A 27,623-nucleotide genomic window follows, 5' to 3' on the forward strand; every position below is an offset into this window, starting at 1 on the left:
AGTCACGGGGTGAACCTGCCCAAAGGACCGGGTCCAACACATCCCCCTTCCAGCCAAAACGCAGAGTAGACCAATCACTACACTGATGGGCTTCAATGCTTTGGGCGACAAAACCACAGGCACGGGCCTGCATGGCAGGGCCACCTTCCAGTTTTTCGCCACTCTGAACCCACATAGATTTCCCTCAACCACAGCTCTCTGGCACAACTAGGATACCCCACTGGTACACACTAGTCATCCACAGTCAGGACCAGGCCCTAGGCCATCCAAACATCACAGGTCCTAACCAATCCACAGAGTGGGGGGCAGTAACCCCAAGCACACAATAGCCAATCTCCACTCTCTCTCTCTCAGGGTAGCTACAACTACCACTGATCCAACAACCTAGGGTCCACACCCTCAGGCTGACTAGAGGTCACGGCAAGAATGCCCCATCCTACCTGTACTCCACCAATGTTAGAACTGGGGGTCTCTAGTTGGCAGAGGTAAGTACCTTAGACCAAGTAGGGACCCTTGCTTCCAGTCAGGGTGAAGGAATAACCCTCACAGGGAAGCACTCACCAGGACACAACTCTCCTACCAAATCAGGACCTCACTCCGTCACTGGTCTACCACCTGGAAACTATTTCACTTCTGAGGTACAAAGCACACAGCACAGTCCCTCTTCAAGCAGGTGGGGGGGGGACAGCACACAGCAAAGCCCCCTTTCCTCTACCTTAGTGGAAACAACAAACTGCAGGTGGGCCCCAGAACACACAGCAAGGGCAGCCCCCTCAGTCTCTTCAGCTGATCTACTTGGGTAGAGATTCCTCTTGACCTGGAAGCTTCCTAATCTCCCAACATAGGATTTAGACCCTCAAGTTGCACCGGGGTCAGAAGTACACCGTCCTTCTGCACCCCCTTCCAGTTCTATGATCACAGGCACAGTATGTCTCAGGCTAGACAGAGCACGCCAGCAGCGTATCAGCAACACGCTTTCCTCCCACCGGGGTCAGAAGTAAGGACACCGTCCCTCTGCACCCCCCTCCAGAGTTCTGCACCCTCCCACCTTGGAGCGGTACCCCTGGAAGCCAACAACCGGTCAGGACACTGACTACAGATGCCCTTCCTTCCAGGTCAGGCTGAACCTGAACCTGGCCTCCCCCTCCTCGGGGAACGACCTCCAGAGGCCCCACAAATGGTCAAGCACTCTAGACGGACAAATGCCCAGCGAACCAGGACTTCTGCACCCTCCACTTAGGAGCGGTACTACCAACACCAGGACCGCCGGAGTTCTGATCACAGACACTCCCCGTCCTCTAGACACAGGAAGATCCTCCTCAAATGACTTGTAAGTACAGCCTAGGCCCCTGACCTGGCGCTCCCTTAGGGAACCCTCCAGGCCCTGTGACAGGGTTTCGGGCCACCGTGGGACACACCGTCCCACACTCACTCCACCTCGACTGAGACAGGACGCGAGCCCCTACACCCCTACCATACTAATGGGACCTAGCTGGGCTACACATGAACCTCTTCACCTACACAGGATCATCAGATACACAAGCCACTACTATTAGAATCACTCCCTAATGTCTCTGTAAGACATCTAGCACACCGCCAGACATCCACCTTGTCCAATGCCTCTGCAGGACGTCCTGCACACCACCAGAGGTACACCTCACGTGCAAGCTCCTTAAAAAAACTCACACGAACTCCTCCAGTTCAAGACACCCCTCATCCACACACTCCCCCTCCAGACTGGTGAGACAGTTCCTCACTGCCTCTGACTCTCAACCTGTCACTCTCTTACAGAGCACCAGGCACCATACTCTGGGAACTGGGAATGGGACTTCACGCACCGGACACATTTAAGCTGCCACCACTGGATCCTACCATACTGGGGAATCCAGACACACACACTACACTCAGGGAATAACCACCCTCCTGAACAAGCAGTTTCTCCTCCACCCTCCCTCTCTTCCATCTACCCACACAGGGACAGGAATAGGAGTTGGACACTGGACCCAGCAAGGGATTCCTAATCTATGGGAACCTCCCCTCTCTACTGGCGTCCCGCCCTGTCATTTTCTCTCATCTGCCACTAAACATAAAGTGCAGGAACACCATCTGAAAATGACACTCTTGAGGAAAAACAAAATCAAAAACAATAATCCCAAACATGTGACTATCTGAAAAATGCAGAGTTTTGTAATGTAGCCAGTTGTTGCTATGGCACTGCGCAAACACACGTCCAAATCCGCACCGCTGACCCACCAATGTAGGAAACCGGCTATTTCTGGTAGGCTAAGGCTGATGCCAAAGCCAGGCAGAAACCACCATTCTAGTCAGGGCAAGGAAGTCACACGCCAAGATAACCCCTGCTCACCCTCTAGGTAGCTTGGCACGAGCAGTCTAGGCTAAACTCGGAGGCGATGTGTAAAGCATTTGCGTCAGCGCACAAAAGCAACAACATACTAGGTACACCACAAAAGAGACTCCACACAAGGTTATATTAAAATAACTTTTGTATTGTCAAAGTATATCAGATAGAAATTACACATGTACATTGTGCCAACTGGCACGTCAATATTCACAAGGGATTATTTACAAGACAGGGCCACATGGGCCACTGTCTGAATCAACACTTTGCAGATATAGAAATACTTGTCAGTAAGTAGAATAAAAGTATATAAACTTCACTGTAACACAAAGTAACAGTTATAGATCACATCCAGTAACTACTGGGAACAGGTAAGTACCACCTACGCAACCCTAAACCCCTTAGGAGACTGTCACGCCGGGGACCAGGACCTCACTAGGACCACCTGCACTAAAAGAACAACCACCTAAGTATCACACAGCATTTAGGGGTCTAAGAAAGAACACATTACCCATGATGCATAAATATACATTCAGAGGAGTAGTAAAGAGAAACACATAATGTATAAACCTACACATTCAGCGGTGTTGAGAATAAAGCACATGATGCAATAAAATTACATTCAGAGGTACCAGAATAATACAGTAGCGCAATAGTCACATGATGTCTAAAAACATTCAGAGGTGCAGGAATAAAACATGATGCAAGAAATCACATTCAGAGGTGCAAATAACCATACAATTGCGCAAGACCTACATAAGCCACCATCTGTGGCAGTCCCTAGGCCAACTGGCCTTGTTGGGGCTAGAACGCCCTGAGTCTCAATGTCAGGGGCCTAAACGATGCAGGGGCCCACTACTTGCTGGGCCCCTGGTAACACTCACAAGGGCCTAAACGTTGCAGCTGGCACTAAGTGCTGCGCAGCTGGGAAGGCCTGGCACCACTGTGCCCTCGCTGTCCCACACAGGGACTCTCTCCTGAAATTGCGCCTAAACGGTGCAGCTGCCCACTAACTGCTGGGCAGCTGGAGAATCCTCAACACTGCGCCAGGGCCCTCACTGGCCCTCAGGCGCAAACTGCGCCACGCTGGAGCCCCACAGGCTCTACAAACAGCTAGGTCCACGTTGGAGGCACACAGGCTCTTTAAAACAATCATGGAGCAGGGCCCCTCTCAAGGCTCTAAAAACAATGTTGGCCCCGTCGTTGGAGTCCCCCCCCGGGGGACTCAATATAACTAAATGCCAGGCAAGAGCCTCTCGGGGCTCTCAAAACAACTAGGCCCACGGAGCCTCGTTGGGCTCTCAAACGTTGGGGCAGCCCGCTGCCAATCGGGGCCGCCCTGACTCTGTGCCTCCATCGGCACCATCAGAGGCTGCACGGAGCCTCCCCCCCAGCCCTTCTTACTCACCGGGCTCTGGTGCGGGGCTCCTCCGGGCGGCGGCTCACTCTCGCCGGCTGCGGTAGGGGCAGGCACCGACCATGTGCCTCGCGCCCCCTCCGCTCTTCTCACTCGGGGCTCCCTCAGCACACGGGTGCCCCAGCAGCCATTCCTCGGCACGCCTTCCTCGGCGCAGCAGCTCCGGTCTCCCTCTCCTCACGGGAGACCGGACGGGCCCACCGTGGCTTCCCCCCGGCCGGGGGAGGCGAGAACGACGTCCTCCTCTCTCTCGCGGGGCTCCCTCCAGATCACAGGAGCCCCGGGCGGCCATTCTCGCCATCACCCTCCTCTCCTCCAGCACTCCACGAGCGCTGGGCCAATCCCAGCGCGGCCTTTGGGACGAGCCTCCCGCTGACGTGCAATTTCCTCGGCCAGTCAGCCAATCGGAGCGCGGCTCTCGGGGACAGGCCTACAGCCATGGCCAATCAGAGCGCGGCTCCCACCGAGGGACGGCCAATCAGGTCGCGGCCCCTTCGTGGCTTCGTCCACGGCCCCGGAGAGGGTCTTTCAATTAAAAATTAAGCGAGGTGGGCACTCGTAAATAACCAAATAATTACGGGCAAGAAATGTCAGCGCTTCCAGCGCTATCAGCGAACTAAAGCGCTCCTAAGCGCTAGAAAGTCCAGAAAGAGCGCCCTCAAGCGCTAGCAACAGGAAAAAGGCCTCTTGAAGGAAAATTCAGCTTCTCCATGCTGCCAATGGTCCCAGGGCGTCCAAGGGGCAAAGCAAAGTCCCCCCCATCAGCCCAGCAAGGCAGAGGGGTCCCCTAGGAGTCCAGGAAAGTCCATCAGAGGTCCAGGGGCTGGGCAGGACTCAGGGATTCCCCTGAACCCAAGCAGCAGCATGCCCCTGGCAGATTCAAGTCAGAAAACAAGAACAAATTGGAAGGGAACACAGCCCCTTCTTATACACAGAAAAGGCTTTGAAGTCTTTTGAAGTCTTTGTGTAAGCGAGCCCCTAAGCCCTGGGTGTGTCTGGTTTCCCTCTCCTGTCAGCCTCAGGTCAGAGGTGACAGTGGGCCATCAGGAGGGAGAGCCATCAGGGGTGGGCCGACAGGCACAGCCTGGTTCCACCAGACGCTCTTTCCTCCCATCCCTGACAGCAGATGGGGGCCTTTCATCTACGGCTGACTCAGACCCCCTCCTCCAGGGCCCTGCAGACCCCGTCCTACTCACCAGACAGTCCATCTACCAGCAGGCCCAGACATGCCTGGGCCAGGCCCATCAGCCAATCACGTGCCAGCAGACTCACTACACAATTATGCCAACTTCTAAAAGTAGCGCTTCTAGACTAGACACAGCCATGCCGCATACACCATTCTGCAGCATTCCTTCTCACGAGTTCACACATATCAAACTCGACCCTGCACTCCCCATGCATCAGGAATCTACCATGGGCATACATATTCCCCATTCATTCCTATGGGAGGGCAGGTCACTCACCATCCATACAGAGAGAGCACACGCACTTTACACTGTACCACAGTGAAAAAGTGCGCAGAGGCCTAAAATCACCAATCCAGGTTCCAAAAACAGGCTAGGAAAAAGCAAAAAGTCACGGGGTGAACCTGCCCAAAGGACCGGGTCCAACAGTAAGGATAAGTGTTGTTTCACCTGTGTGAGTGTTGAGGTTTGTAGCCCATCGAGGCATAACTTTCTAACACTGTACAATGTCACTACCCCTGGGTGTTGTCTTTGCACATATTGTGGATCTGGTCCATTAATACTAAATCCTTTAGTTTTACCCAAGAATCTTTCTTGACAGTTATTGGTGTCCATGGGCCAACCCAACCATTCCTTCTAATCGGGGTCTGATCTATTGTTTTGCAAAATGTCATCTACTGTAACCACTTTTTGTGATGTTATAATATCCTCAGTGTGTGATGGTGCAGGCACCCGAAGTGTATTCAGATCTTTATTCCAGGCTAACCCAAGACAAGTTGTTTGTTGCACTGTTTCATTCAAGAACATTATTTGTTGTGGAATAACATGCTCTAAATAGTGCCTCTGTTCCCTGGACCTGCCAATCTCTAGTACCCCAGACTGATTTTAAGTCTGTTGTGTCTTTCCATTGGTCGAACGCTTGTTCTGACAACTGAGCAACAAAGGAAGCAGAATAGATGTGTTTAGTGTTTGTCAACATATTTTTCTGTGCTGGTGTCGGTGCAACCATATAGTAATATGAGGCTGGGGCTGACGTGTTAAACCCTAAAAAATGTGGAAATTTTTGTACAAATGTTTTAGAACTGCTTTTCTGCGGTGTCAGGCAATGTTCCCATCGGTGATATACGAAAACATTGCTATTGTAAGCAGATTTATGCAGAAAGTGATGACCATAATGTTGATAGCAATACATTTTCTCAAAGTCTGATGTGTCTTCTAACATTTCATTATTAGCAGCAGATTTCTCTAAATCAGATAACATATTAGTTAGTTTGATAATCCCAATCATCGGAAAATGTACTTGAGGTAATGATATCGCTCAATGATATTTTAAATAAATGTGATATTTTTAAAAGTTCAGTCGGGCCAAATATATTAAAATCAACCTTGTCCCACAAAATACCATCAGGTATAGGAACTGCTGTAATGTTCACTGATGACAGGTCTCTTCTTTCACAATGTGATGATAGGTGCGGTTTCAGAATCATATTCACTTTTTGTGCCTCAGAGCTTTCTCGAAGATAAGTTCCAGTAATAAACATACTAAAAACAATAGCTAGGCCTATCCAGAAAAGAAATAAAAGTATTCCTGTAGATACACAGAGTTCCACCCAAGGTTATACCAGGAAAGTCTTTTTAAGAAAGTTCAGAGAATCTTTACATAGCTGTAGATGAGTTTTTTGGGCTGGCGGTGTTTCGGGTTCTCTTGGATCCAATGAAAAGGTGTCAAAGTCAATGGAATAGACAAATGCAGTTCAATCAATTTTCGGTAGTTCCGCAGGTTTTGTGGAAACTGTAGCTTGCTCTTGTTGGGGCATGTTGAAGTAGATTTCCGTGTTTGGTCGAATTCAAATTTGTCTTTCAGTTGAGTTCTCATTTTGAACTTCAGTATCAAGAGGAACGAGTTCCATTGCATTGTTGCTTAGTCCTTCATTCCATATAGGTAACCCTTCAAACGTGATGAGTCTTTCTGTTTGAACTTCTTGTATAGTTGTGAGAGGAGGGTGTCTGTCACTTCGAAGTCCATGTGGCCTACTACTCAGTATCGGCCATATACTGTGGTTTGATTAGGTCAATTGAGAGGAATCTTTTCCCATTATTACCGGCAAGAGGTGGCAGAAGTACAATTCTTGTTCCTTCAACTGCCAGGACAGGTACAGGCTTTCTGTAGAATGGCCCAAATTCTTTTTTATCCGCTACTTTCTCTCTGACCAGGTCCCCGACTTTAGGGATCCAGACAGGTCCTGCTGTGACACTTTTTGCGACCCCAGTGGCGTTCTTCTTTAAATTGACATTACTCTGTTTTCCCTGGTTTCATTCAGGTTTTGTAAAACAGCCAAACATTTATGGATGTCAAACGGTTTTTTATCCACCACTGTTCCTTCACTATCAAGATCAGGTACCCACATCCTCGTCTCAAATAGGACCTCATAAGGAGTGACCCCCCCTAGAGAGCTTCTTGGCTGATTATTTAACGCCCTTTGTACTCCATACAATGTTTTCCCCAATTTCCACCAAGCCTAATATTGTAGCTATTAAAGATTGCTTTAAGTCCCGGTTTTTCTGCTCCACAACTGAACGGGATGGTACAAAGAGGAGTACTGCATGCTACACCCAGACTTCCCATAGCTTCCTTGTAAGCCCTAGAGCTAACTGCAGGTCCACGGTCAAAATAAAAACTTCGGATTGTGTAGGTCTCTATAAAGACTCACAAATCTTTTATAATAGTTTGAGCGTCAGCCGAGCGCTAAAGCCACACCCATAGGAACCTAGCGCAGGAATCCACTGCAACCATGATATACTTGTAAGCCCCATCAGATTATGAGAGGCTGCAGTGGTCCAAATAAACACATACGAGTGGTTTGCCTGATATTAGTAATGGTGTCTATGCTGGAAGTTTTACGTGGAGCCTTTAATCTGCTGATAGATTTCGCATTTCATTACATAGGGCCAGATGTAGGAAATCCTAATTTACCGATTCTAAAATACCAAGTTTTACCGATTCGGTATTTTAGAATCGGTAAAAGCTATGTAGGAAATAATTCGGTAAGTATTACCGAATCGGTACGATTCAGTATTTACCGAATCGGTATTTACCGATTCGGTAATTCCCATTCAATCCTATGGGCAATAAATGGGATTTACTGAATCGGTAAATACCGATTCGGTAATGGGGGAACACATTCAAGGGTGGCAGGGTGTCACATTGACACCCTGTTGCACCCCTGAATCGTGCATGTGTGCACATGCGGCACACATACATGCCCTAAGGGCATATATGTCTGCCACATGGCACTTTTGGAAATGCACAAAAATGCTTTCGAAAGATTTTCGATATTTACCACCAACTTTTAAATGCCTTCTGGGAATACCAAAAGTCTTAAAGTTAGGATTTTTCTCAGTTAGTTTAGGAGTAGCAAAGTTAGGACTCCTAACTTTAGGACTCCTAAACTGAGAAAAAGCCTAACTTTAAGACGTTCAGTATTCACAGAAGGCATTTAGGAGTCCCAAAGTTAGGAGCCCTAACTTTACTACTCCTAAACTGAGAAAAATCCTAACTTTAAGACTTTCGGTATTCACAGAAGGCATTTAGGAGTCCTAAAGTTAGGACTTCTAACTTCTGTGAATACCGAAATGAGTAAGTGCCTTCTGTGAATACCAAAATGAGTAAGTGCCTTCTGTGAATACCAAAATGGTAGTAAGTGTAGGATTTTGTCTTAAGTTAGTTTTGTGAATCGGGCCCTGTGTGCTTAATTGTGCCCCTTTTTGCATCGTTAACCCTATTCTGACCCCAATGATGTAGATATTCATTGTATTACCGTACACAGTAAAAGAAATCACACACGATTAGTGTGGGGAATTCCCGATCTGTATTTACAAGTGCTAGTATTAGTGCTTTTTGATCTGCCAGCTATGCCGTGCAGTCTCCAAGAGACTGTGTTTTTGTGCAATTCGGATGAAACTTTCCATCCTGCATCCATCCTTTAAAGATAGCACACGTGGCACTGTATTGCTGTTTACTCCCTATGGCCGTTGTGCAGAACCATCAGTGTAAATAATGTATTCATACTGATCTAGAGGCATTATTTCATTTGGTAGAGGATATTCTTGTTCGTGTTGCAGAAATGCTTGTGTTTTTAAATTTGGGTTGTACCTATATTCCACATCTGTTGCAGTGAGAGAATTAGCCCATTGTATCCATCAGGCTTTAGCGTTGGGAACGCTTGCTTTTGTTACAGCCTTTAAAGCTGGAACTTGGGTCACGACTACTATGCGTTTCCCTTAAGCCAGGGCTCTTTCTCTGGCTACAGCAGTCTGTACTGCTGTTAGAATTTTTTCTGTAGATGCAAAACACATCTCAGCATTTGTGTACAAATGTGATTTGTATGCTATAGGTACTGTCTCACCTTAATTATATGTTAAAAAGGTGTATCCTGATTGACCCGCAACTATTCGGATCACCTGGTTGTGTAAGTTTAAGGGTACCTGTAAGTGTTTTGAAGCTATCATGTCAGCTTGTAAGGAACGAAGTGTATCTGAATGTTCCTGTGTCCATTGTCGAACTGTAAATTCAGGTTTTATTAAATTGTAGAAAGGTTTTGCTCTTTCTGCATAATCCAAAATGTATGTTCTGCCAAAATTAAGGAATCGTAGTATTGATTGTACGTTTTTTTATGATTTCGGAGGTTGGAGCAGCACAAACTTTACTAAAAAGTTAGCTGCTAAGCTTTTCCCTTCACTCGAAAGTTCAGATCCTAGAAAAAGAACGTAAAGGTGGGCTATTTTCGATTTTTTTAAATTGAATTTGTAACCCTCAGAGGTGAATCCCAAAATTATGGTATTTACTCTGTTCATGTTCCTCCAGGTCATCGTTCATTAGATAAATATCATCCACATAAGACAATGCCTCTTCATCCAGATTTTGGAGAGGGTCTTTCAATTAAAAATTAAGCGAGGTGGGCACTCGTAAATAACCAAATAATTACGGGCAAGAAATGTCAGCGCTTCCAGCGCTATCAGCGAACTAAAGCGCTCCTAAGCGCTAGAAAGTCCAGAAAGAGCGCCCTCAAGCGCTAGCAACAGGAAAAAGGCCTCTTGAAGGAAAATTCAGCTTCTCCATGCTGCCAATGGTCCCAGGGCGTCCAAGGGGCAAAGCAAAGTCCCCCCCATCAGCCCAGCAAGGCAGAGGGGTCCCCCAGGAGTCCAGGAAAGTCCATCAGAGGTCCAGGGGCTGGGCAGGACTCAGGGATTCCCCTGAACCCAAGCAGCAGCATGCCCCTGGCAGATTCAAGTCAGAAAACAAGAACAAATTGGAAGGGAACACAGCCCCTTCTTATACACAGAAAAGGCTTTGAAGTCTTTTGAAGTCTTTGTGTAAGCGAGCCCCTAAGCCCTGGGTGTGTCTGGTTTCCCTCTCCTGTCAGCCTCAGGTCAGAGGTGACAGTGGGCCATCAGGAGGGAGAGCCATCAGGGGTGGGCCGACAGGCACAGCCTGGTTCCACCAGACGCTCTTTCCTCCCATCCCTGACAGCAGATGGGGGCCTTTCATCTACGGCTGACTCAGACCCCCTCCTCCAGGGCCCTGCAGACCCCGTCCTACTCACCAGACAGTCCATCTACCAGCAGGCCCAGGCATGCCTGGGCCAGGCCCATCAGCCAATCACGTGCCAGCAGACTCACTACACAATTATGCCAACTTCTAAAAGTAGCGCTTCTAGACTAGACACAGCCATGCCACATACACCATTCTGCAGCATTCCTTCTCACGAGTTCACACATATCAAACTCGACCCTGCACTCCCCATGCATCAGGAATCTACCATGGGCATACATATTCCTCATTCATTCCTATGGGAGGGCAGGTCACTCACCATCCATACACAGAGAGCACACGCACTTTACACTGTACCACAGTGAAAAAGTGCGCAGAGGCCTAAAATCACCAATCCAGGTTCCAAAAACAGGCTAGGAAAAAGCAAAAAGTCACGGGGTGAACCTGCCCAAAGGACCGGGTCCAACAGTAAGGATAAGTGTTGTTTCACCTGTGTGAGTGTTGAGGTTTGTAGCCCATCGAGGCATAACTTTCTAACACTGTACAATGTCACTACCCCTGGGTGTTGTCTTTGCACATATTGTGGATCTGGTCCATTAATACTAAATCCTTTAGTTTTACCCAAGAATCTTTCTTGACAGTTATTGGTGTCCATGGGCCAACCCAACCATTCCTTCTAATCGGGGTCTGATCTATTGTTTTGCAAAATGTCATCTACTGTAACCACTTTTTGTGATGTTATATTATCCTCAGTGTGTGATGGTGCAGGCACCCGAAGTGTATTCAGATCTTTATTCCAGGCTAACCCAAGACAAGTTGTTTGTTGCACTGTTTCATTCAAGAACATTATTTGTTGTGGAATAACATGCTCTAAATAGTGCCTCTGTTCCCTGGACCTGCCAATCTCTAGTACCCCAGACTGATTTTAAGTCTGTTGTGTCTTTTCATTGGTCGAACGCTTGTTCTGACAACTGAGCAACAAAGGAAGCAGAATAGATCTGTTTAGTGTTTGTCAACATATTTTTCTGTGCTGGTGTCGGTGCAACCATATAGTAATATGAGGCTGGGGCTGACGTGTTAAACCCTAAAAAATGTGGAAATTTTTGTACAAATGTTTTAGAACTGCTTTTCTGCGGTGTCAGGCAATGTTCCCATCGGTGATATACGAAAACATTGCTATTGTAAGCAGATTTATGCAGAAAGTGATGACCATAATGTTGATAGCAATACATTTTCTCAAAGTCTGATGTGTCTTCTAACATTTCATTATTAGCAGCAGATTTCTCTAAATCAGATAACATATTAGTTAGTTTGATAATCCCAATCATCGGAAAATGTACTTGAGGTAATGATATCGCTCAATGATATTTTAAATAAATGTGATATTTTTAAAAGTTCAGTCGGGCCAAATATATTAAAATCAACCTTGTCCCACAAAATACCATCAGGTATAGGAACTGCTGTAATGTTCACTGATGACAGGTCTCTTCTTTCACAATGTGATGATAGGTGCGGTTTCAGAATCATATTCACTTTTTGTGCCTCAGAGCTTTCTCGAAGATAAGTTCCAGTAATAAACATACTAAAAACAATAGCTAGGCCTATCCAGAAAAGAAATAAAAGTATTCCTGTAGATACACAGAGTTCCACCCAAGGTTATACCAGGAAAGTCTTTTTAAGAAAGTTCAGAGAATCTTTACGTAGCTGTAGATGAGTTTTTTGGGCTGTCGGTGTTTCGGGTTCTCTTGGATCCAATGAAAAGGTGTCAAAGTCAATGGAATAGCCAAATGCAGTTCAATCAATTTTCGGTAGTTCCGCAGGTTTTGTGGAAACTGTAGCTTGCTCTTGTTGGGGCATGTTGAAGTAGATTTCCGTGTTTGGTCGAATTCAAATTTGTCTTTCAGTTGAGTTCTCATTTTGAACTTCAGTATCAAGAGGAACGAGTTCCATTGCATTGTTGCTTAGTCCTTCATTCCATATAGGTAACCCTTCAAACGTGATGAGTCTTTCTGTTTGAACTTCTTGTATAGTTGTGAGAGGAGGGTGTCTGTCACTTCGAAGTCCATGTGGCCTACTACTCAGTATCGGCCATATACTGTGGTTTGATTAGGTCAATTGAGAGGAATCTTTTCCCATTATTACCGGCAAGAGGTGGCAGAAGTACAATTCTTGTTCCTTCAACTGCCAGGACAGGTACAGGCTTTCTGTAGAATGGCCCAAATTGTTTTTTATCCGCTATTTTCTCTCTGACCAGGTCCCCGACTTTAGGGATCCAGACAGGTCCTGCTGTGACACTTTTTGCGACCCCAGTGGCGTTCTTCTTTAAATTGACATTACTCTGTTTTCCCTGGTTTCATTCAGGTTTTGTAAAACAGCCAAACATTTATGGATGTCAAACGGTTTTTTATCCACCACTGTTCCTTCACTATCAAGATCAGGTACCCACATCCTCGTCTCAAATAGCACCTCATAAGGAGTGACCCCCCCTAGAGAGCTTCTTGGCTGATTATTTAACGCCCTTTGTACTCCATACAATGTTTTTCCCAATTTTCACCAAGCCTAATATTGTAGCTATTAAAGATTGCTTTAAGTCCCGGTTTTTCTGCTCCACAACTGAACGGGATGGTACAAAGAGGAGAACTGCATGCTACACCCAGACTTCCCATAGCTTCCTTGTAAGCCCTAGAGCTAAACGCAGGTCCACGGTCAAAATAAAAACTTCGGATTGTGTAGGTCTCTATAAAGACTCACAAATCTTTTATAATAGTTTGAGCGTCAGCCCGAGCGCTGAAGCCACACCCATAGGAACCTAGCGCAGGAATCCACTGCAACCATGATATACTTGTAAGCCCCATCAGATTATGAGAGGCTGCAGTGGTCCAAATAAACACATACGAGTGGTTTGCCTGATATTAGTAATGGTGTCTATGCTGGAAGTTTTACGTGGAGCCTTTAATCTGCTGATAGATTTCGCATTTCATTACATAGGGCCAGATGTAGGAAATCCTAATTTACCGATTCTAAAATACCAAGTTTTACCGATTCGGTATTTTAGAATCGGTAAAAGCTATGTAGGAAATAATTCGGTAAGTATTACTGAATCGGTACGATTCAGTATTTACCGAATCGGTATTTACCGATTCGGTAATTCCCATTCAATCCTATGGGCAATAAATGGGATTTACTGAATCAGTAAATACCGATTCGGTAATGGGGGAACACATTCAAGGGTGGCAGGGTGTCACATTGACACCCTGTTGCACCCCTGAATCGTGCATGTGTGCACATGCGGCACACATACATGCCCTAAGGGCATATATGTCTGCCACATGGCACTTTTGGAAATGCACAAAAATGCTTTCCAAAGATTTTCGATATTTACCACCAACTTTTAAATGCCTTCTGGGAATACCAAAAGTCTTAAAGTTAGGATTTTTCTCAGTTAGTTTAGGAGTGGCAAAGTTAGGACTCCTAACTTTAGGACTCCTAAACTGAGAAAAAGCCTAACTTTAAGACTTTCAGTATTCACAGAAGGCATTTAGGAGTCCCAAAGTTAGGAGCCCTAACTTTACTACTCCTAAACTGAGAAAAATGCTAACTTTAAGACTTTCGGTATTCACAGAAGGCATTTAGGAGTCCTAAAGTTAGGACTTCTAACTTCTGTGAATACCGAAATGAGTAAGTGCCTTCTGTGAATACCAAAATGAGTAAGTGCCTTCTGTGAATACCAAAATGGTAGTAAGTGTAGGATTTTGTCTTAAGTTAGTTTTGTGAATCGGGCCCTGTGTGCTTAATTGTGCCCCTTTTTGCATCGTTAACCCTATTCTGACCCCAATGATGTAGATATTCATTGTATTACCGTACACAGTAAAAGAAATCACACACGATTAGTGTGGGAAATTCCCGATCTGTATTTACAAGTGCTAGTATTAGTGCTTTTTGATCTGCCAGCTATGCCGTGCAGTCTCCAAGAGACTGTGTTTTTGTGCAATTCGGATGAAACTTTCCATCCTGCATCCATCCTTTAAAGATAGCACACGTGGCACTGTATTGCTGTTTACTCCCTATGGCTGTTGTGCAGAACCATCAGTGTAAATAATGTATTCATACTGATCTAGAGGCATTATTTCATTTGGTAGAGGATATTCTTGTTCGTGTTGCAGAAATGCTTGTGTTTTTAAATTTGGGTTGTACCTATATTCCACATCTGTTGCAGTGAGAGAATTAGCCCATTGTATCCATCAGGCTTTAGCGTTGGGAACGTTTGCTTTTGTTACAGCCTTTAAAGCTGGAACTTGGGTCACGACTACTATACGTTTCCCTTAAGCCAGGGCTCTTTCTCTGGCTACAGCAGTCTGTACTGCTGTTAGAATTTTTTCTGTAGATGCAAAACGCATCTCAGCATTTGTGTACAAATGTGATTTGTATGCTATAGGTACTGTCTCACCTTAATTATATGTTAAAAAGGTGTATCCTGATTGACCCGCAACTATTCGGATCACCTGGTTGTGTAAGTTTAAGGGTACCTGTAAGTGTTTTGAAGCTATCATGTCAGCTTGTAAGGAACGAAGTGTATCTGAATGTTCCTGTGTCCATTGTCGAACTGTAAATTCAGGTTTTATTAAATTGTAGAAAGGGTTTGCTCTTTCTGCATAATCCAAAATGTATGTTCTGCCAAAATTAAGGAATCGTAGTATTGATTGTACGTTTTTTTATGATTTCGGAGGTTGGAGCAGCACAAACTTTACTAAAAAGTTAGCTGCTAAGCTTTTCCCTTCACTCGAAAGTTCAGATCCTAGAAAAAGAACGTAAAGGTGGGCTATTTTCGATTTTTTTAAATTGAATTTGTAACCCTCAGAGGTGAATCCCAAAATTATGGTATTTACTCAGTTCGTGTTCCTCCAGGTCATCGTCCATTAGATAAATATCATCCACATAAGACAATGCCTCTTCATCCAGATTTTGAAGTAATTCAATTAGTCTGGCTGAAAACACCCCTGGGAGAGTCCACAAAATTGCTGCTGGTACCCTAGCGCTGAGAATGCTGTCAAGTATCTGCTCTCAGGTGCTATATTTTGGCAAAAGAATCCATTTGAGATATCTATTGTTATTTTGTATTTTTTCCGCACAGTGTAATTCATTAATGTGGCACTGTGTGCATTTTGAACTGCAAACGTCTTAGTGCAGGTGTTTAAATGTCTGTAATCTAAAATTCAACAATATGAATTGTCTGGTTTTGATACAGGAAACAAAGAATTATTATTTTGAGAGGTGCAAGTTTCAATCACACCTCGATATTCAAGTTGATCTAAGATCTCCCTGACCTGTTTTTAGCGTCTTGCTTTATAGGTTACTTCCTTTGTGCAATTGGAGTGTTTTTTGTGTAATAATGTGGTGGGTTGAATCCTCATCCCATCCAACATGTTTTTGTGTAATGCTGGAGCCTGTGCTACTGCCCACTCCCACATATATATATTTTTGTAGGGGCAGATTTATAATAATATAATAATAATCCACATTTGTAAAGCGCACAATCACCCGTAAGGGTCTCTAGGCGCTGGGGGCCGTCGGGAAGATTAAGCAAGCTATTGCCCAGAGTCACATAGTGCTGGGCTAACCTGCCGCCGGGGATCGAACCGTGATCCCCAGATCCCAGCGTCAGTTGCCCTGGCCGCGGTGCCACACCTCTCCCTTTACAACCCACTTGCGACACATTTACACCACTGTTGCGTAATTTCTGTGACGGAGCGGCGGCGTAAACCATGCATCATGTTGCGCCTTATTTACAACGTGACACATCTAGGGAGATAAGTCACGTTGTAAAGCCCTGTGCCACATTAAACCTGCTTCAGGTTTAATGTATGCAGGGTGGGCGTTCTGTCGGAAAAAGCAGCGAAAAAGTGACGCAGTGAAATCTTCAAGATTTCACTGAATAACCTTTACGACACCGCTGCGTCAAAGCCCTGCGCCTGCTCGAAGCAGGCATAAGGCGTGAAGCAGCACGTTAGGTATTGGCAGCCCCTGAGCATTGCTGGAGTTGCATCGCATTTGTGACACGACTCCAGCAATGCACCCCCCTTACGACATCATATGCGTCACGCATCTGTTTATACTTGCGCTATGATGCGCCGCATTGTAAATGTGGCGCATCTGTGGTAGCCCAAGGGTAAACTTGTGTGTCGCATCTTACCTGGTGCATCCCTGCTGATATGCAGGGATGCGTCAGTCCTTGTAAATCTGCCCCTAAGTGTTTTGGAACATGGTCATAAAATGCTGGTAAAATTACTGTTTCTCCCCTAGAGAAATCCATGATTAATGTTGGCGGCCAATCTTTTTCAGCTAACAAAATGTCATTGACAAACGTCAGGTTCTTCCAAAAGAGACTTCTAACTGTCCTACATTTGACCCCCTCCATTTGGAGTGTTATTTCATACAATTTATGTGGGACACTGACCCTAGTATCTGGGGTTTCCGCCATGATATAAGCATTCAAGTTTGCTGTCACCTGAAATTCCATCAGGTTCTGGCGAGCTATTGTTACTTCTACCTCACTGTCTAGCATCATCAGAGCCCATTCCCCATCAGTAGTCGAGTCCTCAGAATCCTGTGCATGTCTGATCTTTAGATCTGCAACCTTCTTATTTTTGAACTGTGGTTTTGGTTTAGCTTTATCTTCTTTTTTAGAAGTATTGTCTTGAGCGTGCTGCTGGTCTCTGGACTTTGTACACTCTTCTTGTCTGTCTTACGGTCCTTCCCTCTCAGAGTTTTTTGATGAACCCTGAAAGGAATGAGAGGAACGTGTATCAGTATCCTGATACCTGTCAGGTTACCTAATGCTATTCCTCTTTCCTAGGGTTATACCTCCTTTTGGAGGTCTCCTGTGGAGGAGATCTAACTCTGGACTGCGATCTGTTTTCTTTAATATTTTGGTTTTTGTTATTGTCCCACTTCTTTTTTGAAAAAGTAGGTGCTGCTTGAAAGTCTCCTTCTCGGGACTACCCATGAGTTGTGGTTTTAACGCTTTTCTACCCAAACTGTCCCTGTCTAATTCTGCATACGCAGTTTCAATTATTTTGGATAGTCAAGGGTACTTGACCCACCCACACAAGTGAGGTATAATTTTTATTGGTAGACCTGGGGTAGGCCAGCCAGTGATCTTACAACGTTATTATTATTATTATATTTAATTTTATAGAGCGCTCAGCTACCAGAAGGTTTCCCGGCGCTAAAACCAACTAATAGAGAGGGGAGGTCAGAGGGGAGGAGGCTACATGTTGAATAACCAGTTTTTCACCTGTTTGCGAAAACTAAGGTAGTTGGGCTCTTTTCGTAACTGAAGGGGAAGAGAATTCCAAAGTGAAGGTGCTAGCCAGGCAAAAGAGCGGCCTCCCATTCTTGCTTTTCTAATTCTGGGCACTGAGAAAAGGTGTTGATTAGATGAACGCCGAGTGCGGGGGGGGGCAATGGTGGTGAACCAAGGACGTCAGATAAGGTGGGGCCAGGCCAGTGTTTATTTTGTGCATGAAACAGAGAGCCTTGAATTTCGTGCAGTTTTCGATGCGGAGCCAGTGTAGTGAGCGAAGGGAGTTAGAGGTAGGAAGAGTATTGGGGAGTTTGCAGAGCAGACGTGCTGCCATATTCTGGACTGTCTACAGTTTTCTGGGTATCCACAGGCAGAATCCAGATGATCTTGCGCAACCACTTGATGATTGTGATGCAGGTGGAGGAGGTTTTGACCACATGGTTTTTCATTGACAACTGGTCGTCAAAGATCACGCCTAAGTTGCGTGCTGATTTAGATGGGTGGGTGGAGTGCCCATTTGAGTGGGCCAATGTTGGTGTCCCCATAGAGTGGTATTGTGGCCAAACAGCAGAAGTTCTGTTTTTCCCCCGTTCAGTTGCAGTTTGTTGTCCAGCATCCAGGCTGCGATGTTACTCAATCCTGAACATAGAGCAGATGAGGGGGCCTGAGAGTCTGAGGAAAGAGAGTAGATGATCTGGGTATCATCTGCGTAGGAGTAAATGGTGAGCCCAGCTTGCTCCGCAACAGACGCCAGAGGTCTGACGTATAAGTTGAAGAGCAAGGGGCTCAGGATGGAACCCTGTGGGACTCCGTACGCAGATGTAAAATTTTGGGAGGCGGATGAGGAAGAGAAGACTTGGAATGTGCGGTCGGATAGGAAACTGACAAGCCAGTTGAGAGCTGAACCGGTAATGCCAGATGATCAGAGGGCATTGACAAGAATGGGGAGGGAAACCGTGTCAAATGCGGCGCTCAGGTCCAGCAGAATGAGTGCCACGGTTTCCCCCCTATCAACTCGGTGACGGATGTTTTCTGAGACTCCCAGCAAAGTGGATTCCGTCAAAAAGCCTGATCTGAAGCCGGATTGTGACGGATGTAAGATTCCCCTTAACTCAACGTGGATGGAAAGTTGAGAATTGATGTGTTTTTCTAAGATTTTAGAAAATACCGGTATAAGCGAGATGGGACGGAAATTGGCTAAAATGCTGGGGTCGGCATTAGCTTTTTTTAATAAAGGCATGATCATCGCAGGTTTCCATGCGGAGGGTACAGTAGCTTCTCTAAGGGAGGAATTTAGAAGGTCCATGATAAGTTCTAGGGAGGATTTGTCCAACTTTTTTAGAATTTGAGGGGAATAGGGTCCAGTGGGGAACCGGATTTGATTTTACTGATGATGTCGGAGAGGGTCTCAATATTGAGTGGATCCCATGTTTTGATCAGCTGAATGACCGGAGGACAGGTATCAGATGGGAGCCTAAGGTCACAGGAGGGCATGGGTGGAGAGGGGGGGATCGACGAAGAGTGGATGGGGCTGTTGTCATCTGGTGTCCCTTGATCGAAAGATGAAATTGTGGCAGGTAAGTTAGGCAGAGAGGTGAGGGGAGATGAGTTCTCAAAGTTTGAATAGATGTTATCAATTTTGGCGATAACAAATTCAGCCAGTGAGTTGCATTGTGCCTTGTTAAGACAGGGAGGTTTGGGCTGACACAGTGCACCCGAGAGTTTTTGTACTGCCTTGAAGAGTGCCTTTGGACGATTTTTTGCCTCCAGGATGGTATGATTGACATGTTCAGCCTTGGCAGTTTTACATAGAGAGTGATATTTTGTTAATGCAGCTTTATAGGTTTGCTTAGAGCAGGAGTCATATTTTATGCACCATTTGCGCTCCAGGCTTTTGCAGGTGGTTTTTTCTATTTTTAAGGCTTCGGTAAACCAGGGTGCAGGTGGATGATGAAAATTGTAAAGTAAAGTAAAGTCCACATTTGTAAAGCGCACAATCACCCGTAAGGGTCTCTAGGCGCTGGGGGGCCGTCGGGAAGATTAAGCGAGCTATTGCCCAGAGTCACATGGTGCTGGGCTAACCTGCCGCCGGTGCCGGGGATCGAACCGTGGTCCCCAGATTCCAGCGTCAGTCGCCCTGGCCGCGGCGCCACACCTCTCCCATTGTGCGTTTGCATGCGCAGGGGTAGGCATGCGTCGGCCGCCTGTGCAAGCCAGATGTTTACAGCGGCAGAAGTTGCAGTACTAGCATCTTCTATGAGAGGTCTGGTTTTCTCAAGACAGGAATTACATTTGTTCAGGTCCAATTTATTCCAATTTCTGGATAATCTAGGTTCCGTAGGGTTAGAGGGGGTGGACAATTTCTGACCTAGTTTAATAATAAAGGGCACCATGTAATGGTCGGACCATACAATGGGAGACGGAGTCTTACAGTCAATGGCCTCAAGGTTAGAAAAGATGGGGTCCAAAAGGTTCCCTGCTTTATGTGTAGGACCAGAGTTGTGTAAAAAAATGTTTAAAGCAGTCAGATCTTGTAAGAGATTGCTACTGGTAGTACATGAGGGGTCATTCAGGTGGAGATTGAGGTCACCGACGATGGAAAAATTTGTAGAGCTCTGAATTAGCGGTGCGATATACTCCGGAAGGGAGGCTGCCCAAGAATTTGCAGGGCCCGGGAGGCGGTAGATAAGCAGCCCAGAGAGAGTAAAATTGGGAGAAAGTGAAAGCTTGAACAGACCTGCCTCACAGTTGGGTAACACAAAGTCTTCCCATTTGCAGGAATATAATCTGTTGTACACTATAGCTATACCTCCACCTTCTTTCTTAGGTCTATTTTTCCCAACATAAGTATAGTTGTCGGGGAGAGCGGCGGCAATATCCGGGCCAGAGTGGTCTTTTAGCCATGTCTCTGTAAGAAAGAGAGCTGCAGGTTTCTCAGAGACCAGAAGATCATACATTTCTCTCTTATGTTTGCCCAGAGATCTACAGTTTAGGCTGATCAGTGTCCTAGTTGGGGGTCTGGTCAGTGACTGTAATTTTGGGGCGTGAGGGAGGGAAGTTCGAGGCGGCTATATTGGTTATAGAGGGGAGGGAGATAAGAGGGAGCCAGCAGATAGAGCAGGCACAAGGGGCGCAGTGAGGATTCAGGGTAGTGCAATGGTCATGCTGGGGAGGCATGAGTCTGATGAGGGTTTCCCTAGAGTAAGTATAGGTTAGCCCTGGGAGTAAAGGGCCAGGGGCCGTCGTACCTAGTCCCGGCCCGTCGCGGACGGGCGCAGACGGGCTTGCCTTAGGCGCGCCTTTGGCGCGCAAACGGGGCGCCCGCTGCGCTCGTCCGCTGCGCTTCCTAGGGTTGCACATTTATATATGTGTGCCGGAAGAAGGATGAGGATAAGGAGGGGCGTGGCCTCAGAAGTGGGCGTGGCTAGCGGCCTCGCCGCTGATGGCGGCGGCAAGAGTGCAGGGTGGACACAGGTCCCAATACAACAACAGGTACTTTTAAAATCAGAGTACAAGTTAAAAAATGAGTGTGCAGATGCTGAAGAGCTTCCTCCCGGCTTTCCGCCTCAGGACAAAAGATTGAAAAACATGAATTTTTTCTGCAAAATTTGAGGCTTGCAGGGGTTTCTGAGTAGGCAAACATTGGGGGATCCACGCAAGCCATACCTCCCTGTATTCCCCCAGGTCTCCCGATAGAAAATGGTTTCTCACTTGTGTGGATGGGTCAAGTACCCGCGACAGGCAAGAGCCCAAACATATTGTCGAGACATCAAAATTAGCTATCTCAAAATGACCTGATTTTGCAAGGGGGTCACCTGGGTTTTTGGCCCGGGCTCAGCGGCCATCTAGGGAAACCTAAGAAACCTACACATTTCTGAAAACTAGACATCCTGGGGAGGTATGGCTTGTGTGGATTTCCCAATGTTTCCCTACCCAGAATCCCCTGCAAACCTCAAATTCTTCTGGGAAAATCAAATTTTCCTCACTTTTCTGTGAGGGAAGGTTTTGGAATCACCCGGCTGACACAAATTTCCCCCCACCTAGCATTCCCCCAGGTCTCCTGATAAAAATGGCACCTCACATGTGTGGGTAGGCATAGTGGCTGCAACAAGAAATGGCCCAAATCGCACTGTGGATACTTCAAAATTACCTATCATAAAACTACCTGGTTTTGCAGGGAGGGTGGCACCTGTTTTTTTGGCCCCAGGCTCGCGGCCATCTGGGGAAACCTACCAAACCCACACTTTTCTGAAAACTAGACATCCTGGGGAGTCCAGTGATGTATGGCGTGTGTGAATTTCCCAACGTTTCCCTACCCAGAATCCCCTGCAAACCTAAAAGTTTGCTAGGAAAATCAAATTTTCACCACTTTTCTGTGCGGGAAAGTTTTAGGATCACCAGGCTGACACAAATTTCCCACCACCTAGCATTCCCCCAGGTCTCCCGATAAAAATGGGACCTCACTTGTGTGGGCAGACATTGTGGCTGCCACAAGAAATTGCCCAAATCACACTGTGGACACTTCAAAATTACCTATCATAAAACGACCTGGTTTTGCAGGGGGGGGGGTGGCACCTGGTTTTATGGCCCCGGGCTCGCGGCCATTTAGGGAAACCTACCAAACCCACACATTTCTAAAAACTAGACACCCTTGGAGTACAGATCTGGATTCCACCCTTTTCCTCCTCTCCTCAGGAGGTTTCAACGGGTGGACCGCAGGGATCTGCACTTAGCCCGCTTCTATTTAACATCTATTTGACTCCTCTGATATATTTAGCAGAGGAGCTGGGGGCTAAGGTGATGTCATATGCGGATGACACCCAGTTGCTCTTTCCCTGGGATAAAGGGGCGGGCTCTGTATCTCAGGCCCAACATTGCCTAGCCTCAGTTTTTAACTGGATGGCAGATGCACAGCTCAAATGCAATGAAGGGAAGCCAGAGATTCTGCTATTTGCCACTTTTTCTCCGAATTTCCGAGAGCAGCTCTAGCCTCCCGACTATCCATGTCCGACCTCCACGGGGAAACCGGCAACGAACCTTGGGGTCTGGTTTGATGAACAGCTTTCTTTTGCGGCATACATCAAGAAGCTGGCTGGTGGCTGTTTCGTCCTGCTTAAATCCTTTAGAAGCTTCTTTCCCCTTCTGCCAGCTGCGGCGAGACAAACAATTACATGCGCACTGTTTATGTCCCGGCTGGATTATGCCAATGCCCTATTTGCTGGCAACCCGGGCTATCTATTGAAGAAGCTACAGGTGGTCCAGAACACCGCAGCCAGACTGCTGTCGGGGCTGTCAGCCAGGGACAGTGTACAGAATCAATTGGGTCTATATCACTGGCTGCTAGCAGCCATAGTGAAATTTAAATGATTGATTATGGCCCACGCCCGCTTCACGGATGCGGACCTCTTTAACTACAGAGGCGAGTGTCTTTCTATGCCCCTACATGCTCTTTGCGCTCCGCATCTCTATTCCTTGCCCGAGTCCCACGCTTTAAGCGGCAGAGGATGGGTGGTGGCTCCTTTTCAGTGACGGCAACTATTGCCTGGAATGCTCTTCCGCTGGCTCTGCGCACTATTCAGGATCGACTGGCTTTTAAAAGAAAACTGAAAACCCATCTATTTATTTGAAGTTCACCACGCAATAGATTCATGTAACATAACATAACATAACAGTGAAGTATGGCTTGTGTTGCTCCCTCAACGTTATCCAACCCACAATCCCTTGCAAACCTCAAATTTAGCTGAAAAAAATCACTATTTCCACACATTTTTGTGTGGGATCACTGTCCTCACACAAATGTACTACCACCTAGCGTTCCACTTGGTCTCCCGAGTAAAATTGTACCTCACATGTGTGGATGTCTAATGAAAATCAGCTGAAAATTTATTTGTTTAGAAATATAGCGCTTATAATTCACGGTGCTATACTCTTAATCCACATATTTTTGGTCCTTCCCAGTCAAAGGCCTTTGGCCCTCCCACACAAGTGTGGTATCATTTTACTTAGGAGAACAAGGGGAACACTGGGTGGTAGGACATTTGTGCCAGCATGGTGATCCCACAAAGAAATGTGTGGAAGAAGTGATTTTTTCAGCTTAATTTTAGGTTTGCAGGGGATTCTGGGTCCACAACATGTTTTTGAGCCCTAGCCAGTCACGGGTACTTGGCCCACCCACACGAGTGTGGCACAATTTTTATCAGGAGATTTTGGAGAATGCAGTGTGGGTGGAAGTTTGTGGATCTGTGCAGATTCCAGAACTTTCCATCACAGAAATGTGAGGAAAATATGGTCTTTTTTTTTACAAAGGTTGAGGTTTGCAAGGGATTCTGGGTAACAGAACCCAGTGAGAGCCACACAGGTCACCCCATCCTGGAGCCCCCTGGGTGTCTAGTTTTCAAAAAAGTATAGGTTTGCTAGGTTTCCCAAGGTGCCATCAGAGCTAGGGTTCAAAATCTACCGCTAGGCACTTTGCATAAAAAGTGTCAGTTTTCACTGGAAAATGTAATGTGTCCACATTGCATTTTGGGTTGTTTCCTGTTGCTGGTACTAGGCCTACCCACACAAGTGTGGTACCATTTTTATCGGAAGTCTTGGGAAAATGCTTGCGTGGTGGAAGTTTGTTGCTCCCATTAGATTTCCGAACATTCCATCACAGAAAAGTGAGGAAAATATGTTTTTTTAAACTAAGTTTGAGATTTGCAAGGGATTCTGGGCAACAGAACCTAGTGAGAGGCATACGAGTCACCCCCATCCTGTATTCCCCTTGGTGTCTAGTTCTAAAAAATATACTGGTTTGCTATGCTTCCGTAGGTACCGCTCTGCTAGGACCCACAATACACAGGTAGGCACAGTCTGAAAAACAGTAAGTGCCTAGTGGGATTTCTGTCGCCCTGGGGAGGGGAGAATCGGGGGCTATTGCCCCGATATGCCCCCGAGGGTGTCAGAAAGACAGTTGCTATTTTGGGGGGGGCACATTGGGATGCCTATTCTGGGCTGCTCCCACCCCTACGTATACAAAAGCCAGCATAAACGCTTGCGCCTAGTGGGCTCTCTGCCCCCTGGGGGGCAGATAGGGGCTACTGCCCAATCTGCCTCCTGGGGGGACAGAAAGACTATGGCATATTTTGTTGGGGGGGGTAGAGGCATTGGCATCTCCATTCTGGGCAGCCCCCACCCTCGAATTTAGAATTTTTATTATCCCAGGTGCCTAGTGGGCTTTCTGTCCCCCTGAGGGGGCAGATAAGAGGCAATTGCCCCCACCTGCCTTCCGAGGGGGGGGGGGAGCAGGTGGCAGTTGTTTTGGGGTGGGGCATTGACATGCCCATTCTGGGCAGCCTCCACCCCTACGTATAAAAAAATCCCTGGTGCCTTCTCTGTACCCCCCTTGGGGGATAGATCAGGGGCTACTGTCCCCATCTGCCTCCTGGGTGTGCCAGAAAGACTGTGGATTTTTTTTGGGGGGGTGTGGGCATTAGCATGCCCATTCCGGGCAGCTGACACCATGAACTTTGGAGAAAAATTCCCTGGTGTCTAGTTGTCTTTCTGACTCCCTGGGGGGGCAGATAATGGGCTATTCCCCCATCTGCCTCCCGGTGGGGCAGAAAGACTGTAGCATCCACCCCTATATATATATAAAAAAGTCCCTGGTGCTTAGTGGGCTTTCTCAAAGACCTTGTTGTCAAAGTCTTCCAAAATGTTTGCAGCAGTATAAGATTTCTCCAGCCGAACATGGCTACAGTTGCATGTTTCTGAGCGGCATTAAAAATCTCAGCAGTGTCAACAATAACAGATATCTTTTCTATAACCCCCTTAAAAGAGATCCAGTGTGCAGTGATGCACAGGTAATCAATGGCTTGGCAACTGGTCCACATGTCTGTTGTCAGGTGGATAGTGTGAACAACACTCTGCTGCAAAGCTTGTCCAAGCAATTGCAGCACGTTGTGATGTAGTGCTGGAACAGCAACACTGGCGAAATAGGACCGGCTGGGAACCTTCCATTTCGGGCAGAAGGCTGCCACAAATTCAAGACAACCCACCCGTTCCACAAAAGAAAAAGGGAGGAGGTCCAGTGCTAACATTTTAACCAGCTTCACGTTGAACAAATGCGCCATTGGGTGGTTGCGTTCATACTGCCCCTCCCACCTAAACATGCTGCAAATGGTAGCATGGATTTTTTCTTTTCTGGTGCCACGGATGCAAGTGACTTCTTGACACCAGATGTTAGGTTCAATGTACGTTTTTAGGTTGCAGTACTCTCTTGCCTTGGGCCCCTTGGTGTCTTAGCCTGACTCTTATGCTGTTGCGATGGGGCTGTACCACTGCACTGCTGGGGACAGGGCAGCTTTGTGTACCAGAGAAAATGTCTCCCTCTTGTTCACCTTCCACCGTAGAAAGATCTTCTTCATCCCCTCCAACAACACTTGCAGTTTTTTTGCTCCTAAGGTGTGCCTCCCACTGGGTCAAGTGGTGTTTTCTCAAATGGGTTGTTTGGCCTCCGGTACCATAGTTTGTACCAAGCTTACCCCTACTAACACTTGCTCCACATATGGAGCACATAGCAATGTTCAGCTCCTTCCTGCTAACCGAAAAGAAGACCAAACTGGGGAGGTCAACTTTCTGACTGCAGGTGCCACTTGCAATGTCGGATGAACTGGTAGGTGGGCGTGATGTTTGACTCTCTGCAGTACTTCCTTCTACTGAGGTGGTTGTTGTGGTGGATGTAGGTCGCTGCTGGGACTTTGTAAACATGGAAGCTGTAGGTGGTGTTGGCTGTATCTGTGTAGGTGGTATCCGTGCCACATCCCTCACAGCAATTTGGGATGGAGTAATGTCGGTCTTCACTGCAGGGCTAATGTCCATGATGACTGGCTCATCATCATCTTCCTCCTCTTCTACATCTACCTCCATAACTCTAAGGCTTTCTGGAACCTTCCTTTTACCTAGCCGTATCTTGTGGTGTGTCTCACTCTGAGACTGAGGTGGGATCCAAGTGGTGTCTAGATCATCAAAAGGGGGACTTGCAGAAGTTGCTGATGGACTAACCCTCCTTTTCCTTGAGGGGATCTGGAAGACAATGGATCTTCTGAAAGAGTAGCTTGCTCTTCTTCCTCAGCAGGAAGCTCGATCTCCTGAACTGCCCCTACTTCGGGAGGAACAACTACTATTGGGGGTGGTTGTGGCTGTTGTTGCCCACTTATCTGAGTTTCTTGTATATTTGATTGGGTACTACGTTTCGATAATGATAAGTCACCATCATTGCTCGTAGGCGTTGTCATGATAAGACTGGCTGCCTCTGCGACAGGCATGCGCTTGAGCCTAAGTTGGTGGGGTGGGTCCACTGATGCGGGGGTGCTTCTCCTAGCTTGCTCCCAGGACATAACTACTGCAGGTGCAATTTTTAGTTACCCAAAAAGGTCTTGGGCGACAAACTGCTGGTGGTTAGGGGCAGTGCCTTCTTCTACTCACTGCCACTTTCTTGGTACTGGACCTGGTACCTTACTTTGGGGCCATCTTGAAGATTTCAGTTAGCCTGCAGTGGCACAAGTTGAAGAGATGCCTGCCTGTGGTCACATGTCACATAATGTCGTGCGCAGGCCTTCTGTCTGGCAGTGCAATGAGTGATGTTGTCTCCTCCTCCTCTTTTGTGCACCTAAAAGCAAAGAAGTTAGAAGAGCATCAGTGAAATGTGGCATTGTTGTGGTTCAATTACTAGAATACCTTTTCTATTTTGCTGCTCATACTTCGGGAATTGTGTTGGGGGAGGGGGAATCAAACCCTGACTTTGGTCGCATTTGACTGCCACTGACATT

Source organism: Lissotriton helveticus, chromosome 1_2, assembly GCF_964261635.1.
Source record: "Lissotriton helveticus chromosome 1_2, aLisHel1.1, whole genome shotgun sequence".
In the NCBI taxonomy this organism is placed as follows: domain Eukaryota; kingdom Metazoa; phylum Chordata; class Amphibia; order Caudata; family Salamandridae; genus Lissotriton; species Lissotriton helveticus.